Raw genomic sequence first — 13,851 nt, 5'->3', positions numbered from 1 at the left:
TTTATTTTATGATGGTGATCATGCTGATAGCTACCTTTATGTTTCAAAGTTTTAAAATTGCAGTGCTTAGAATTACAAAACAAAATCGGACCTCCAAATGTCAAGGTATTTTAAGGGTTGTTTTTGTCATTGCCTGGTCCTGTACAGCTTTAACAAAACTTGCTGTTTATACAAGGTAATAGGTCACAAGGTTAACTGTGTTTCTACTTCTGTAAACAAAAGTTTGTTTTTGCTGGAGATAACTGGACACCTGCAAGACATAAGTTTAAAAAACAGAATGTAAAAACAAACAAAACAAAGTAGTGGGCAATGGTGGCGCACCCCTTTAAATCCAGCACTGGGGAGGCAGAGGCAGGCGGATCTCTGTGAGTTGGAGACGGGCCTTGTCAACAGAGCTAGTTCCAGGACATCCAGAGCTACATAGAGAGACCCTGTCTCAAAAACAAACCAAAACACTAAAATAAAAATAAAAAACAATGTAACTTTATGTTCTTTGCTTTTATAAACCCCTAACTTATGTGGCTAGGAGATAGGATTGGGAGTCCCCAGTCCAGGGTGTAGACCTGGCTCAATTACTGGAATAAAAGCCTCTGCTTTGTTAAAATGTATTCATTTTCAGACTGGTGAATCTCTGAAGACTCTAGAACCATAACAGTTTATAGCATACTGGTGATTGAACTAAAGACACATAAACTAAACAAGCACCCTGCCACTGAGATGTACTGCCTGCCTTTCATTCACACACACACACATGCACAAGCACACGCACACGTATATATGTGTATATATAATAAGTTTATGTAATTCAACTTATAGTAATAGTATTTACAAGTAGCTCACGGAGTTCCTCAGATTTGATTCTTCTGAAGCATTTCCTGATGCTGACATCTGGGAAACATCAAAATGAAAACTAGGGGTAGAGTTGTAGCTAAAATCTGTCCCATCCTAGTGTGAGCAATAAATTACCAAATTAAGAAGATCTGCAGTAAGACAGACATTCTCAACAAAATTTCACTTTTTCTGCTTAATAAGTATTGATCAAACTTGTTAGCACTGGTTTTAGGACTGTATAGTTATTTTAGTTTTGGTGCTGCTGTGCTAGGGATCAAAGCCAGGACTTCATGCATCCTGGGCAGGCAAGTGCTCTACCACTGACTACAGCCTCAGCTCTTGGCTCTGTGTCAAAGCGCACACTTTAAACCTTATATGCTTCATCTGATGTCAGTACTACCGTAAACTAGCTCATCCCATCACCCATGTAAGTTCACATACATTTATGCTTTCTTTCCCCCCAATTAAAATGTAAAAATGGGGGGTGTGTTCTTTAAAATCTGGGCATGCATGCTGCTGGTGGCACAGAACTTTTTAATCCCAGCTCCCAGGAAGCCAAGGCAGGTGAGTTCAAGGCCAACCTGGTCTATAGAGTGAGTTCCAGAACAGCCGGTGCTACACAGAGAAACCCAGTCTGGAAAACAAAACAAAGCAAAAAAGCCAGGTGGTGGTGATGTACGCCTTTAATCCCAGCGAGTTAGAGGCAGGTGGATCTCTGTGAGTTCGAAGCCTGTCTGGTCTACAGAGTGAGTTCTAGGACAGCCAGGACTGTTACACAGAGAAACCTTGTCTCGAAAAATAAGGTTTAAAAAAATGAAAAGAAAAAGAAAGCTGCTTAAATTATTACAAGACTTTTTAAAAAGGTGTAATATGGGCTGAAGCATGGTGGCACAGGCCTTTAATCCCAGCTCTCCGGAGGCTGAGGCAGGTGGGTCTCTGTGAGTCCGAGGCCAGCCTAGTCTGTAGAGTGATCACCAGAAGAGCCACGGCTGTAGAGACAGAAGGACAGCAAATCTGAGACCAGCTGGTCCATATATTGAAACTGTTTCATGCAACAAATAGAGGAGCTGGGGAGATGGGGTTCTCACGTGGTGAACGTTCATACACTTGAGTCCACCCACATAAACGTACAGAAGTCATCAATAAGTCTCTTATGTAAAAAATAGAATATGAGGAAATTCTGTGGCAGAATGTGGAGTGTAAATTCAAGTGTGAGTAGAAATTGCAATAAGGTAAACTTTGTTCGTGTATTTTCTTAAAGATTTATTTTTATTTTATGTGTCCGAGTGTTTTGCCTGCATCACCTGGTGCCTGAGGAAGCAAGCAGAAGAGGGCATCAGATCCCCTGGAAATGGAACTAGAGTTACAGATGGTGGGAAGCCATCACATGGGTGCTGGGAACCAAACCTGGGTCCTATGCAGCAGCAGCCAGTGCTCTTAACCACTGAGCCATCTCTCCAGCCCCTGTTCCTTTCTGTTTTTCTTTTTAGATGGATTGTTGAAAATAGCCAACTGTTAGGGCATTTGATTCAATGAGATACTTCTAAAAGAACAATGTAAACACTTTATTTGTAAGTGTATGAATTTATAATAAACTGGGAAGTATGATCCTTGCAACTATTTACACAACTATTGAAAATTGTTAGCTGCAAACTTAAAAATGTTGCTTTAAAATGATAGTAACTCGGGGAGAGTACCTCCAGAACAGGTTCAAAATGTCTAATTTATAATAAGCAAAAGTATTTGGCAAGACTGTCCCAACCACGTGGAACTATGGACTTCGTTATCCTTTTTCCAGGTTCTGAGAATCTCTTAGAAGGGGTACAAATATGTTTTGATGCAGTTATCTGTGAGTTTATGGGAATTGAACCTGGGATTCTTGGATTGGGAGCGGAGAGTATGCATCAGAAACACTACTCTAGGGAGACAGACACAGGTGGATTACCGAAAGCTTGAAGCCAGCCAGTCTAACCTACTCATTCGATCCAATTCCAGACCAATGAGAGACCCTGCTTAAAAAAAATAGTGGTGGTTCCCTCTTTTAATCTCAACACTCAGGAGTGAAAGGCAAGCAAATCTCTGAGTTCCAGGCCAGCTAGAGCTACATAGTAATACTCTGCAAAAAATTAAAAAAAGCATAATAGCTACTAGGGTATGACAGCTGGGGTTGACCTCTGACCTACACACACACACACACACACACACACACACACACACACACACAATTTATAATAGCAAGTTAAGGTCCTGTGTGGAGCTGAAGTTTAGCAAAACAGAAAAAAAAAGAAAGAAAGAAAGAAAAAGAGACAAAATCTAGTTTTAAAAATCTTGATTTACTGTGTGTGTGTGTGTGTGTGTGTGTGTGTGTGTGTGTGTGTAATAAAGGGGTATTGCACATGTGTGGTGATGAAAATGTGGGGTCAGAGGGGTTAGTGTGTGCATTTGGTTCCCTCCTTGCAACTTTATTCCATAAAGGATGGAATTCTGAAGTCACAGGCTTGTAAGCAAGCACTTTATGCACTGAGCCATCACAGCAGCCCCTTACGTAGTTTTTATAGTCAGAAGTTGGTTCCAGGAATCTCGGGGATGGAGGAAAGTTTGCAAGTCAGTTTGTTCCCAGGCTCCTGGGCGATTAGGAGAACGGGGATGGGGTGGATGCACATGGCGCATACTCAGCCCTGCTGGATCTGCTTCCATTTCCTTATTTTAGTTGTTTGTTTGTTTGTTTGTTTTGGTTTTGGTTTTTTGAGACAGGGTTTCTCTGTGTAGCTTTGGAGCCTATCCTGGCACTCACTCTGGAGACCAGGCTGGCCTCAAACTCACAGAGATCCACTTGCCTCTGCCTCCCGAGTGCTGGGATTAAAGTTGTGTGCCATCAACACCCGGCCCATTTCCTTATTTTCTAGCCCTGAGTTGGAGGGAGTCCAAGGAACACCTTGGGCCACATACTTGTGTCATCCCCTAGCTTCATTTCAAGCAAATGAAAGTGATTTGGAGTATCATCAGGCAGCCTTCTCCAACAGAACTTAAAAAATCAGCAGAGACATGGCCTGTGACAGAGCAGGGAAGTGTTCTCCCTTCTCTCAAACTCAGGCTGGGTGCATTCCTGGAACATCAGAGGCTCCAAGCCCGAGGTTCTCCAAACTGTCATTAGATGCTCCATCTCCTGGAAGTTCTGGATCCTTCACCTTCTAACTTTCATCTCTCCTTCCACGATGTCCAGTGTTCCTCCTTTTGAGTAATTTTCCCTTCCCCTCTTGGGTTAGATGGCTCTTCAATTAGACTGAATGGGGCTACATTCCTGGCTATGTGATCTGGAGCAAGACACTACCTCTCTGTGCTTCCATGTCCTCATATACCACTCTGTAGTCATCGGAAGAATGTGGACAGTATGGTGCTTAGCCCAATGCCTTGGCCATAAACCACTTCAAAGAGATCTTCTCACATGTAAGCATATTGAGACATTCATCTCCCCAGGAGCAGCCCACATAGCACACGGGTCATTTCAGCACTGTTTTCAGAACAGCTAAGGGACTGGATCGTGGCATTCTCTCTCCCAGAATGGTGCCATTGCTTTCTGATCTTCCTCACTCCACACAAACTTCTCCCCAGTTCCACATAAGACAGCCTGGACTTTGAAGAGTTTATGGAACGTCCAGCTGCTGCCGCCGCTGCCTTGCATAACCACAGAAACTGGAAACATTCTGGTCAGAAGGTTCCTCCTAGGTCACTGGGTCCAACAGTGCCTCCATTGTGAGATAGGCAAACCAAGGCCAGTACTGGGAGTCAGCAGCCACCAGAGGTATTTGCAGGTTCTGAAAATAACTCCCCCAGTTACTCTGTGCTTTGCCTAATTTTTTCCTCATCTGACATCATGGATTTGGTTTTTTGCTTGTTTGTCATCTGTTTTGCCTGTCGGATATGAGGTACACAAGGCAAGGATATTTGCCTTGCCCACAGATGTATCTATCCATATTACCTGCTGTGTCTGGTAGCACATGCCTTTAATCACAGCACTTGGGAGGCAGAGGCAGGCAGGTCTCTGAGTTCAAGGCCAGTATGAACTCCAGAGTGAGTTCCAGGACAGCTGGGGCTAAACAGAGAAACCCAGTCTCAAAAAACCAAACCAAACAACAACAAAAACATTGCATCCTGAAGGGAAGCTCCTTAAGCGGGAAGGCAAAATAGTTTCAGGAAATCCCTGAAATTGACCAGATCCACTAGGCCCCTCCCTCCCTGTCAGAGGAAACCATGAAAGCAAAAGCTTCTAAGACTCTGAGACCAGACCAGCTGTCTGGAAGAAGCAGAGACCAGCTGCGAGTAGGAGGTTTAGACCAGTGCCACTTGGAAAGGACATTATCCAACCTGTGGAGCTGCGAGCAAGCTATACAGTGTGCTCCAGGTCCCCAGCGTTTGTGAGCTATCACCCATACTGGGGTGAGCCTGGGTGATGCAGCTGTCTTTGATTCATTTTGTTCCTGAAAGTAACCCCTCACCCACATTTCTGCAAGTAACCCCAATAAAACCATTGGCTCACCAAGTTAGACTTTGGTGGTAGCTGTACTTTGGTCTGTTGTGGGATCTCTACCTAGGGTGAGTAGATGTCTCCTGAAGAACAGTTTTGTCGCGTGACAACACTGTGGACTATACTCTGAGTTAACATCTTCTTGCTCTAAATCCAGCTCTCACAAATGTAAGAAACATGCCTCCTCAAATACCTCAAAGAAAGGAAGGAAGAGAGACAGAGAGAGACAGAGACAGAGAGAGAGAGAGAGAGAGAGAGAGAGAGAGAGAGAGAGAGAGAGCAGATGCAGAGGCACACACCTATAACCCCAGCACTGAGAAGGCAGAGGCCAGAGGATGGAGAATTGGTGTGCTATATACTGAGATAGGAAAAGAGATGAAGAGGGGGTAGGGACAGAAAGGGGACTTGGAGAAGTGGACTCTAAACAAAGACTAAGGGAAAGCACACATACTATAGTGGTTTTCTGGGCTCATAAACTTATCTGCAGATTTTCTTTCCTTCTCCTTCCTTCCTTCTTTCTTTTATTCCCCCTGAGACAGGATCTCTCCATATAGTCCTGGCTGTCCTGGAACTCACTACGTAGATCAGTCTGGCCTCAAACTTACAATGATCGCCTGCCTCTGCCTCCCAAGTGCTGGGAAGATTAAAGGTGTGCACCACCATGCCTCAGCCTCCCTCTTCTCTTCCTCCCCATCCTTCCCCTCACCCTACCCTCTCACTCTCCTCTTCCTCCTTCCTTGGAACTTGCTAGATCCCTGCTTTCACCAGATGTGTGCTGCCTTAGTTCCAGCCCTTTAAGCTTGCATGGTCTTTTGAGAGGCTTCTCTTCCCTGGGTGTCTGCTTGTCTCCCTTCTGTTGACTTACTGGGTCTCTCTCCTCTAGTCTGTATTGGGGACAGCTATTCTCATTGGCATCCCCAGTAAACATCTATTGTTCTGTGACTAGAGATCTGCCACCGAGACCACAGTCTGCATTATCAGTTGGTTTAAAGAGTAGACGGACATCCAGCTTCTCACATCCCGAGTTGAGAATGTTAACAGTGTCCTCACCTTGACCTCATGAAGTCAGTAGTTTATCTCTTGTTTTACAGGCAAGAACGGAGAAGTGACAGCAAAACTGTAATGAAGCCTCCCCAATTGACCTCCAAACCCACCACAGAGTAATATGTGCCATTGCTGTTTACCACTGAGGTCTCGGGCTGTTGATTACGCAGCAAAAGCTGACTAGTATAGGATTCAAACGCAGGTTTTCTTTGATTATGTCTGCCTTTCCATTCTGTCCCACTGAACTTCCAGCCCTGCTTCCTGTTCTAGATAACACACATGCGCACCCACACGCACAGGTGAACAAACGAGCAAGCATACTCGCACAATCATTTTAAAGGGCTGGTGCTGCCACAGCCCCTTTTCCCTGCCCCTTTCTATACTTGGCACTGAGCAAGCATTCTACCTCTGAGCTACACCTCACAGTTGTAGTCACCCGGCAGCAGCAGGGGAAACCAAAGCTTAGAGGAAATCAACAGGTTGTCTCCAGGCAAAGCTTCACTTGGAAAGCCATCCCTTGGATTCTGGCCCTGGGCTAATCCCACAACCCCCTACTGGTGCTGAGTGTTTGACACAGATCATCACCTGGGCACTTCTGTGCAGTGGGCATGATGCCATGCAGTTTGCATGCCCGGCTCTGGGAGCTGAGTGCAGTGAGGATTGCAGGACAGTGAACCAGGCATTTCTCTGAGCTTTCCTTAGCCTCCCAAGTTTTCTGTGCTCCCTTGAAGTCCTCTTCCCTAATTCAACATCTGGTCAAAGAGCAGGCCGTGCACCTGTGCTGCAATGTTACTGAGACCAGTATATGTATATTATAAAGAGCTTGGGCACAGAGAAAGGTCCCAGGGAAGTGAGGTAAGGACTCCATGCAGAGGACTTGCTTACCTAATGTGTGCAAAGCCTCGGGTTCATTGCTAACACGGGGCTATGAGGTGCATAACTCTACAATCTTAAACGTGCCTGGCTCTGACCGTCATCTTGTGCACATCCACAGTGATTCGTCCCATGTCTCTGGTTTTGCTTTTTTTCTCCATCTGTTTGCTGACAACCTGGCTGTTAGAAACACTCTGACTACAATGACTTGCTTGTCCTTGCCCTGGCTTGCACTCCTCACCTTTCAGGATGAATTTGAAATGCTACTTCCTCAGAGACATCTTCTACTACGACCAGCTTGTGTCCCTGTTCAAATTCTTTTACACAGCTTCCTTTGTTGTTATTGTTAGGGGTTTTTTTTTGGGGGGGAGGGGGTGTGACTGTATGTGTGCCATAACAGGCATGTCAAGTTCAGAAGACAGTCTTGGGTACAGTGGGCTCAAGGGGTTGCCCTCATGACATCATCTGTGCACACCTTTCCCCACGGAGTCATCTCACCAGCCCTCCACACTTCCATGCTCATAGCTTTGTGTTTGTGCTGGTCCTTGTTTCTTGTACATTACCCCCTTGCACTCAAAGGCCCAGAGGCGGAGGGACTGTTTCTCTTTTGCATTCATGCTGTATCTCACAGCCTAGCACAGTGCCAGCTACTTAGTAAGCACTCAGAAACACTTGTAAGAACATGGCAGATAAACTAACAACTCTCCTCCCTGACTTTCACCTCTTCCCGTGTGTTCCCCAAACTCTGTTCCTCTGTTCATGTCCCAGGGGTATTGTGAGTTGATAGGGGCTGGTGCCTTTACCAGCTGTTCTGCCTCACCAGCCCCTTCACACTTTTCATCCTTGATATTAAATATTGCATTACCTCCTGACCTGCTTGTCTGTGGCCTTCGTGAGGCTAGCACTTTCCTCTTCATTAACTCTATTCATTTATGCCATCGGAACCAGTTCACGACAAACAATATAGGCCCAATGGATATTTATCAAATAAACGAACAACTTAAAAAAAATAAAAATCTGAGTGTTAACACTAAGAGCATAGAGTCATTTCTAGGCAGGGAGAGGGAGTTGTGTCTATGACAGGGTTCGGAATGCTAAAAGCTAAGCATGATAGCACATGCTGCAATTCCAGCACTTGAGTGGCTGAACACAAAGATGAGTTTGAGGTCAACCTGGGCTACATAATGAGTTCCAGGCCAGCCTGGACTATACAATGAGATCCTGCCACAAAAACAAAGCAAAAAAGAATTAGATAAGAAATTGTGTTGTGAAGTGGGGATGTCATCGTTTGAGAATATTTCACCTCTCTTCTTCCTTTCCAAGGTGTCTTGGAAATCAGTATCTAATGCCTGGAGCAGAGTCTTGTATTTAAAAGAAACGGTACCATCCAGCCAGAGGCCCAGCCACCCACTATCATGCCTGGCATCACCCACCGCCATGGAGAGATGGTTTGCAGAAAACTATCAGTGATCAGGCTTGGAACACAGAAACCTGTTTCTCCCCTCCTCTGGTGTGCAGGGAAGAATTGGCAATTTGTGGAGTGAAGATACATACATACTTCAGGTGTTTCTCAATTATGTTAGCATTGTTTTGTTTGGGTGGCAGCACTGGGGATGGAATCCAGGACCTTGTGTTTGTTACTCTACAGCTTTACCTCTGAGCTGCAGCTGTAGTCATTGTGGTTCTTCATTTGTTTATTTCTGTAGAGAAGACCCACCATGCACCAGCTGACTGTGAGTGTTTTCCTCCACTGAGCCTCAGTTATCTGTGAAATGGGAGCAATATTTATGCTCACCCTGCTGGGGAAAACAGACGAGGTTACGTAAGTGAGAGTTTTGTGTAAACTGTAACATCCAGTGCACTTTGTGGGGAAGAGGTAATAGACAGACCTGGGTTGGAGTTCAGCCCTGCCCTTTCTGGAGGCGTGGCTTTGGGCAAATAGTGCCTTTCTCTGAGCCTCAGGTTCCTTATCTGCTAAGTGTGAATACTAATAGTATTTACTTCTCACAGGCTTGTTTTAGAAGTCAAATAAGGGCCAAATGAGATAACGGAAGCCTGTGGCATACAGTAGGTGCCCAGCAAATGTTACTCCTCAAATACATGTGCGCACAGCCGTTGTTGCAACCAGAGTAACAAAGTGTTCTCTGTTTGGAGGAGAAAACAGGCAGCCAATGAGCTCGCTCTCCAGTTTCCATTCTAAGAAAGGAACTCACTGGCCAGAGTCCAGGCTAGTCAGTGATGTGGAGAATAGGAACGAATGCCAGCCTCCCACATGGAGTTTCCAAAAAGTGTGAGCACAGTGTTGCATAACCTGTCTCCAAAGAACTTCCACAAACTATTCCCCAAAAGGAAACGTGAGCAGGGCTATGGAGCAATCTCAGGAGGGAGGAGGGGAGCAGAGGTGTGGGGCTAGGACTGCATAGAGAAGCTGCTGGCCCTGGTGGCACAGGCCTGTAATCTGAGCTATGCCAGAGGCTGAGACAGGAGGATCACAAGTTCAAAGCCAGTCAGGAGTACTGAGCAACTGACACTCTGCCCGAAAATACAAAGTGAAAACAGGGCCAAGGAAACAAATCGACAGTAGAGTACTGGCCAAGCATGAGCAAGGTCCTAGGTCCAGACTCCAGTACGAAAAGACGGACAGACAGTCACAGAAGGAACCATAAGCTCTGGGTTTATTCTGTCTGATGCTTAGAGGAAGATCCTTGTCTCAACTCTGAGAGCTTAGGTATTTCCACTCCCACATTCCAAAGGAAGAAATAACAGCAGTAATTCATACTGCTAACATTTACACAACACCGACTGCTTATCAGGCTAAGCACACATTTGCTCCTCAGTACAGCCCACAATAGGGGTGCTACTGTAATCCCTGTGTTGTGGAAGAGAAAACCATTATGGTGGGAGAGGAGGGTGTGAAATGAGGCTGCAGTAGAGCCAGGTTTTAATTTTAAATAACCTCATGTCACTTGAGTGACTTACTAGGGTAGATCAGACACTGACCTAGAACTAATTGTCCTTACATCCTTGTAGTTAGGCCTGGTGTGGGGCTGATGTAAGCGACTAAATGACTAGACACTCAGAGGACAGTTTGTCCCAGCTTGTGGCTGTTTGCCACCTTTGCTTCTGACCCAAAGTTTGAATTTCATTCATAAGTTTGTAACCACAGACTTGGCAGTGTGGGAAAGGCCCTTGGGGACCAGTTATTCTAGTCCAACCCCCTCATATTACAAATGGAAAAAAACCCTAAAGCCCAGGGACATCCAAAGACACATCAAGGTCACAGAGAAACTTTCTGTTGGATGGAGGAGTTGGTTTTGGGGCCAACTACAGATAATCTGTGGTTGCCGATTATGTAACTCTGGTTCACTATTTTAAAATTGATTATTGTTATTATTATTACTATTATTTACTATCAAGACAAGATATCTTTATGTATCCAAGCTTTCTGGAGCTCATGATCCTGTCTTGGCCTCTAGACCCCAAAGTGTAAGGATCACATGTTTGTGTCACCATGCCTAGCTTGGGATTAGCTTTAAATGTACAGATTTTGTACTGGAATTATCATTCAATAGCGCAGTGTTTGTATGACGTATGAGGCCCTGGGTTTTATCTTTAACAACACACACACACACACACACACACACACACACACACTCACACACACACACACCCCACATGCTTTCCGAGGTCAGGGGACGAGTCTCAGGAGTCAGTTCCCTCCTCTTACTGTGCAGGTCCCAGGAACTGAAGTTGGGTCTTTTGGCTTGGCAACAAGCTCATTAGTTTGTTTGCTGAACTAGCTCATTAGTCCCAAGAGATTGATCTGTATGCTCTGCTTTTATAGAAGAATCCAAACATGCCCTGTTTCTCAAGCAGTTCTGACGTCACAGGGTATTGCATTTGGAAGCTGGAATCCAATCCCTGGCTTTTCCTTTATAGCTTGGAATATTAGGGCCCACCAAGGGACTTGACTAAGGTCATACAGCAAGTCTGTGACATTTCCTAGATCCTTTGATCAAATTTCAAGAACAGGCTAAGGAGGTTGGTGAAGAGAACTGTCATGGTTCCCTTGGCTCTTGGTTTCCTTGTTGGAGTCAGGTTAAGACATAGGATGGTGGCCATTTCCGGGACTCAGCAAGGTAGGAACCCAAAAGCTGAGCCTTCAAAAGGAAAAGGAAACAGCAGAGCAGGAAAGGATGTGGCCAGCCAGTGGGGTTTTCCCAGAGGCAAATTCTATGCTCTAAGAATGACATCAGACACTAACTACACACTCCTAAAGCTACCTGTGAGTCCTAGTTCAGGATGACAGGAGCACTTTTCCTGTGAGGGAGGAGATGGGGTGACTCAACCCAGCTGTGGCATCAGGAGGGTGGATCAAGTATGGACAGACCTGCCTGTGGCCACTAAGACAAACCTCTCCATTCTGGGCTTTCTCCTTCATCTCCCTCGCCCCCCCTCCCCCCCGCAAGGTTGAGTGGTGAGTGGAAGAATTTACTGGTCCTTTTCCTTTTTTTTTTTTTTTAAGATTTATTTATTTATTTATCATGTATACAGTGCGTGCCAGAAGAGGGCACCAGATCACATTACAGATGGTTGTGAGCCACCATGTGGTTGCTGGGAATTGAACTCTTTTTTTGTTTGTTTGTTTTGTTTTTGTTTTTGTTTTTTTGTTTTTGTTTTTCGAGACAGGGTTTCTCTGTGGCTTTGGAGGCTGTCCTGGAACTAACTCTTGTAGACCAGGCTGGTCTCGAACTCACAGAGATCCGCCTGCCTCTGCCTCCCGAGTGCTGGGATTAAAGGCATGCGCCACCAGTCAGCTGCAGTCAGTGCTCTTAACCCCTAAGTCATCTCTCCAGCCCCTCATTTTCCTTTTTCTACAGCACCACAATCTCTTTCCTCCCTTCTCCTGCCATCTGGAAAGGAAGTTGGTGTTTGCAGTCAGAGGGCCTTCATTTGAGTCCAGCCTTAATTTCTCTCTTTCTTTTTTGTTCATTTTGTTTTTTTCAAGATAGGGTCTCTCTGTGTAGCCCTATCTGTCCTGGAACTCACTTGGTAGACCAGGCTGGCCTTGAACTCAGAGATCTGTCTGTCTCTGCCTCCTGAGTGCAGGAATTAAAGGCTTGCACGACCATGCCCTGCTCAAACCTCAGTTTCTTTACATACAACTATCTTGGGCTTTGAGAATTACATAGCTCTTATGTGTACTTGACAGTTTCACAGACACTGGATCCTTCGAGTTAGTGGACCAGAGGAGTCTGAAAACCTGTGCTGAACTGTATTGAGATGCCTAAAAGATGGTTGAGTTGGGAAGTAACCTCGGTGATCTTTGGGCTAGAGTCCAAGTGGATTATTTACCATTTCCAAATGATAAGAGAAGTCACATACACTGGCTAAAGGCTTGTTTCTTTACTTTTGTCTGGGGTTCTATCAATTCAAAGTGATCGCATGGCTATCAGAAACTCTGACAGGCAGAAATGTAGGGTTTCATAAAGTGTTTAAATGGGAAGATAATTAGTGCAGCATAAAGTAAACGTTGGAAAATGTTCATGTAGTCCAAATGGGGAAGCTGAGGAGTTGCTCAGTGGTCACACTGCTAGCAAGAGGCACAGCCCGCTGGAAGCCCATGCTCTTTTCCTAGAACCACTCACTTCCCTTCTTTGTGTTCTTCTGTGAAGTTAGGGAACTTGGGGCTTTGGGAACAGAAATCGAGTGAGTCATGGGTTTGCCTTTGCCCTTTCTCTGCTCTTGATTCATCCAGCAAATATTTACTGACTGTCCACTACTCGGTCTCAGAGAAGGCAGAGATAAAAATGAACGTGGAGGTAGGCAATGCCAGCTGTGACTCCGGAAGCTGTGTTCTCTCCTCGTTGGATGGCCACCTCAACACCCACTCATCTGCCATTTAATGTAACCACGTCTGAGTGTAACCATTGTCTCGTGTGTCCAAATTTTCCCAGTCTCACCTGGATTATAATTCCTGCTTTGCTGGGTGTATGGACCATGCCTTCAATACCAGCACTAGAGAGGCAGAGGCAGGTAGATCTCTATGAGTTCAAGCCCATCCTGGTCTACAAAGTAAGTTCCAGGACAGCCAGGGCTACACACAGAGAAATCCTGTCTTGAAACAACAAACACACAAAAAGCCCATTTTGTCACTAACTCTATGTCTTTAAGACAGTATGCTGCCTTCCTTCTCTGGCCTTTAAACATTAGTGTAATGAGAAAGGAAAATATGTAGAAGCGCCTGAAAGTCCTGGATTAACTAAGGAAAGAAAACACTGAGAAGCTAACATGAAAATAGTCAATGTTTAAACCTGGGAGAGAGAGGCGGTGTGTGTGTGTGTGTGTGTGTGTGTGTGTGTGTGTGTGTGTGTGTGTGTTCCAGGTAGGCCTGGAGTATAGCAAGTTCCAGACCAGCCAGGGCTACATAATGAGACTGTCTCCAACCCCCCCCCAAAAAAAAGAAAAAAAAAAAACAGTTCTTTTTGGTTAAATTTAACTTGTTATTATTGTATTTGTGTGTGCTCAACAGTCAGGTGACAGCTAGCAGGAGGGAGTCAGTTCTCTTCTTCCAACAT

Source organism: Cricetulus griseus, chromosome 6, assembly GCF_003668045.3.
Source record: "Cricetulus griseus strain 17A/GY chromosome 6, alternate assembly CriGri-PICRH-1.0, whole genome shotgun sequence".
NCBI classification, from domain to species: domain Eukaryota; kingdom Metazoa; phylum Chordata; class Mammalia; order Rodentia; family Cricetidae; genus Cricetulus; species Cricetulus griseus.
This window is presented reverse-complemented; position numbering follows the sequence as displayed.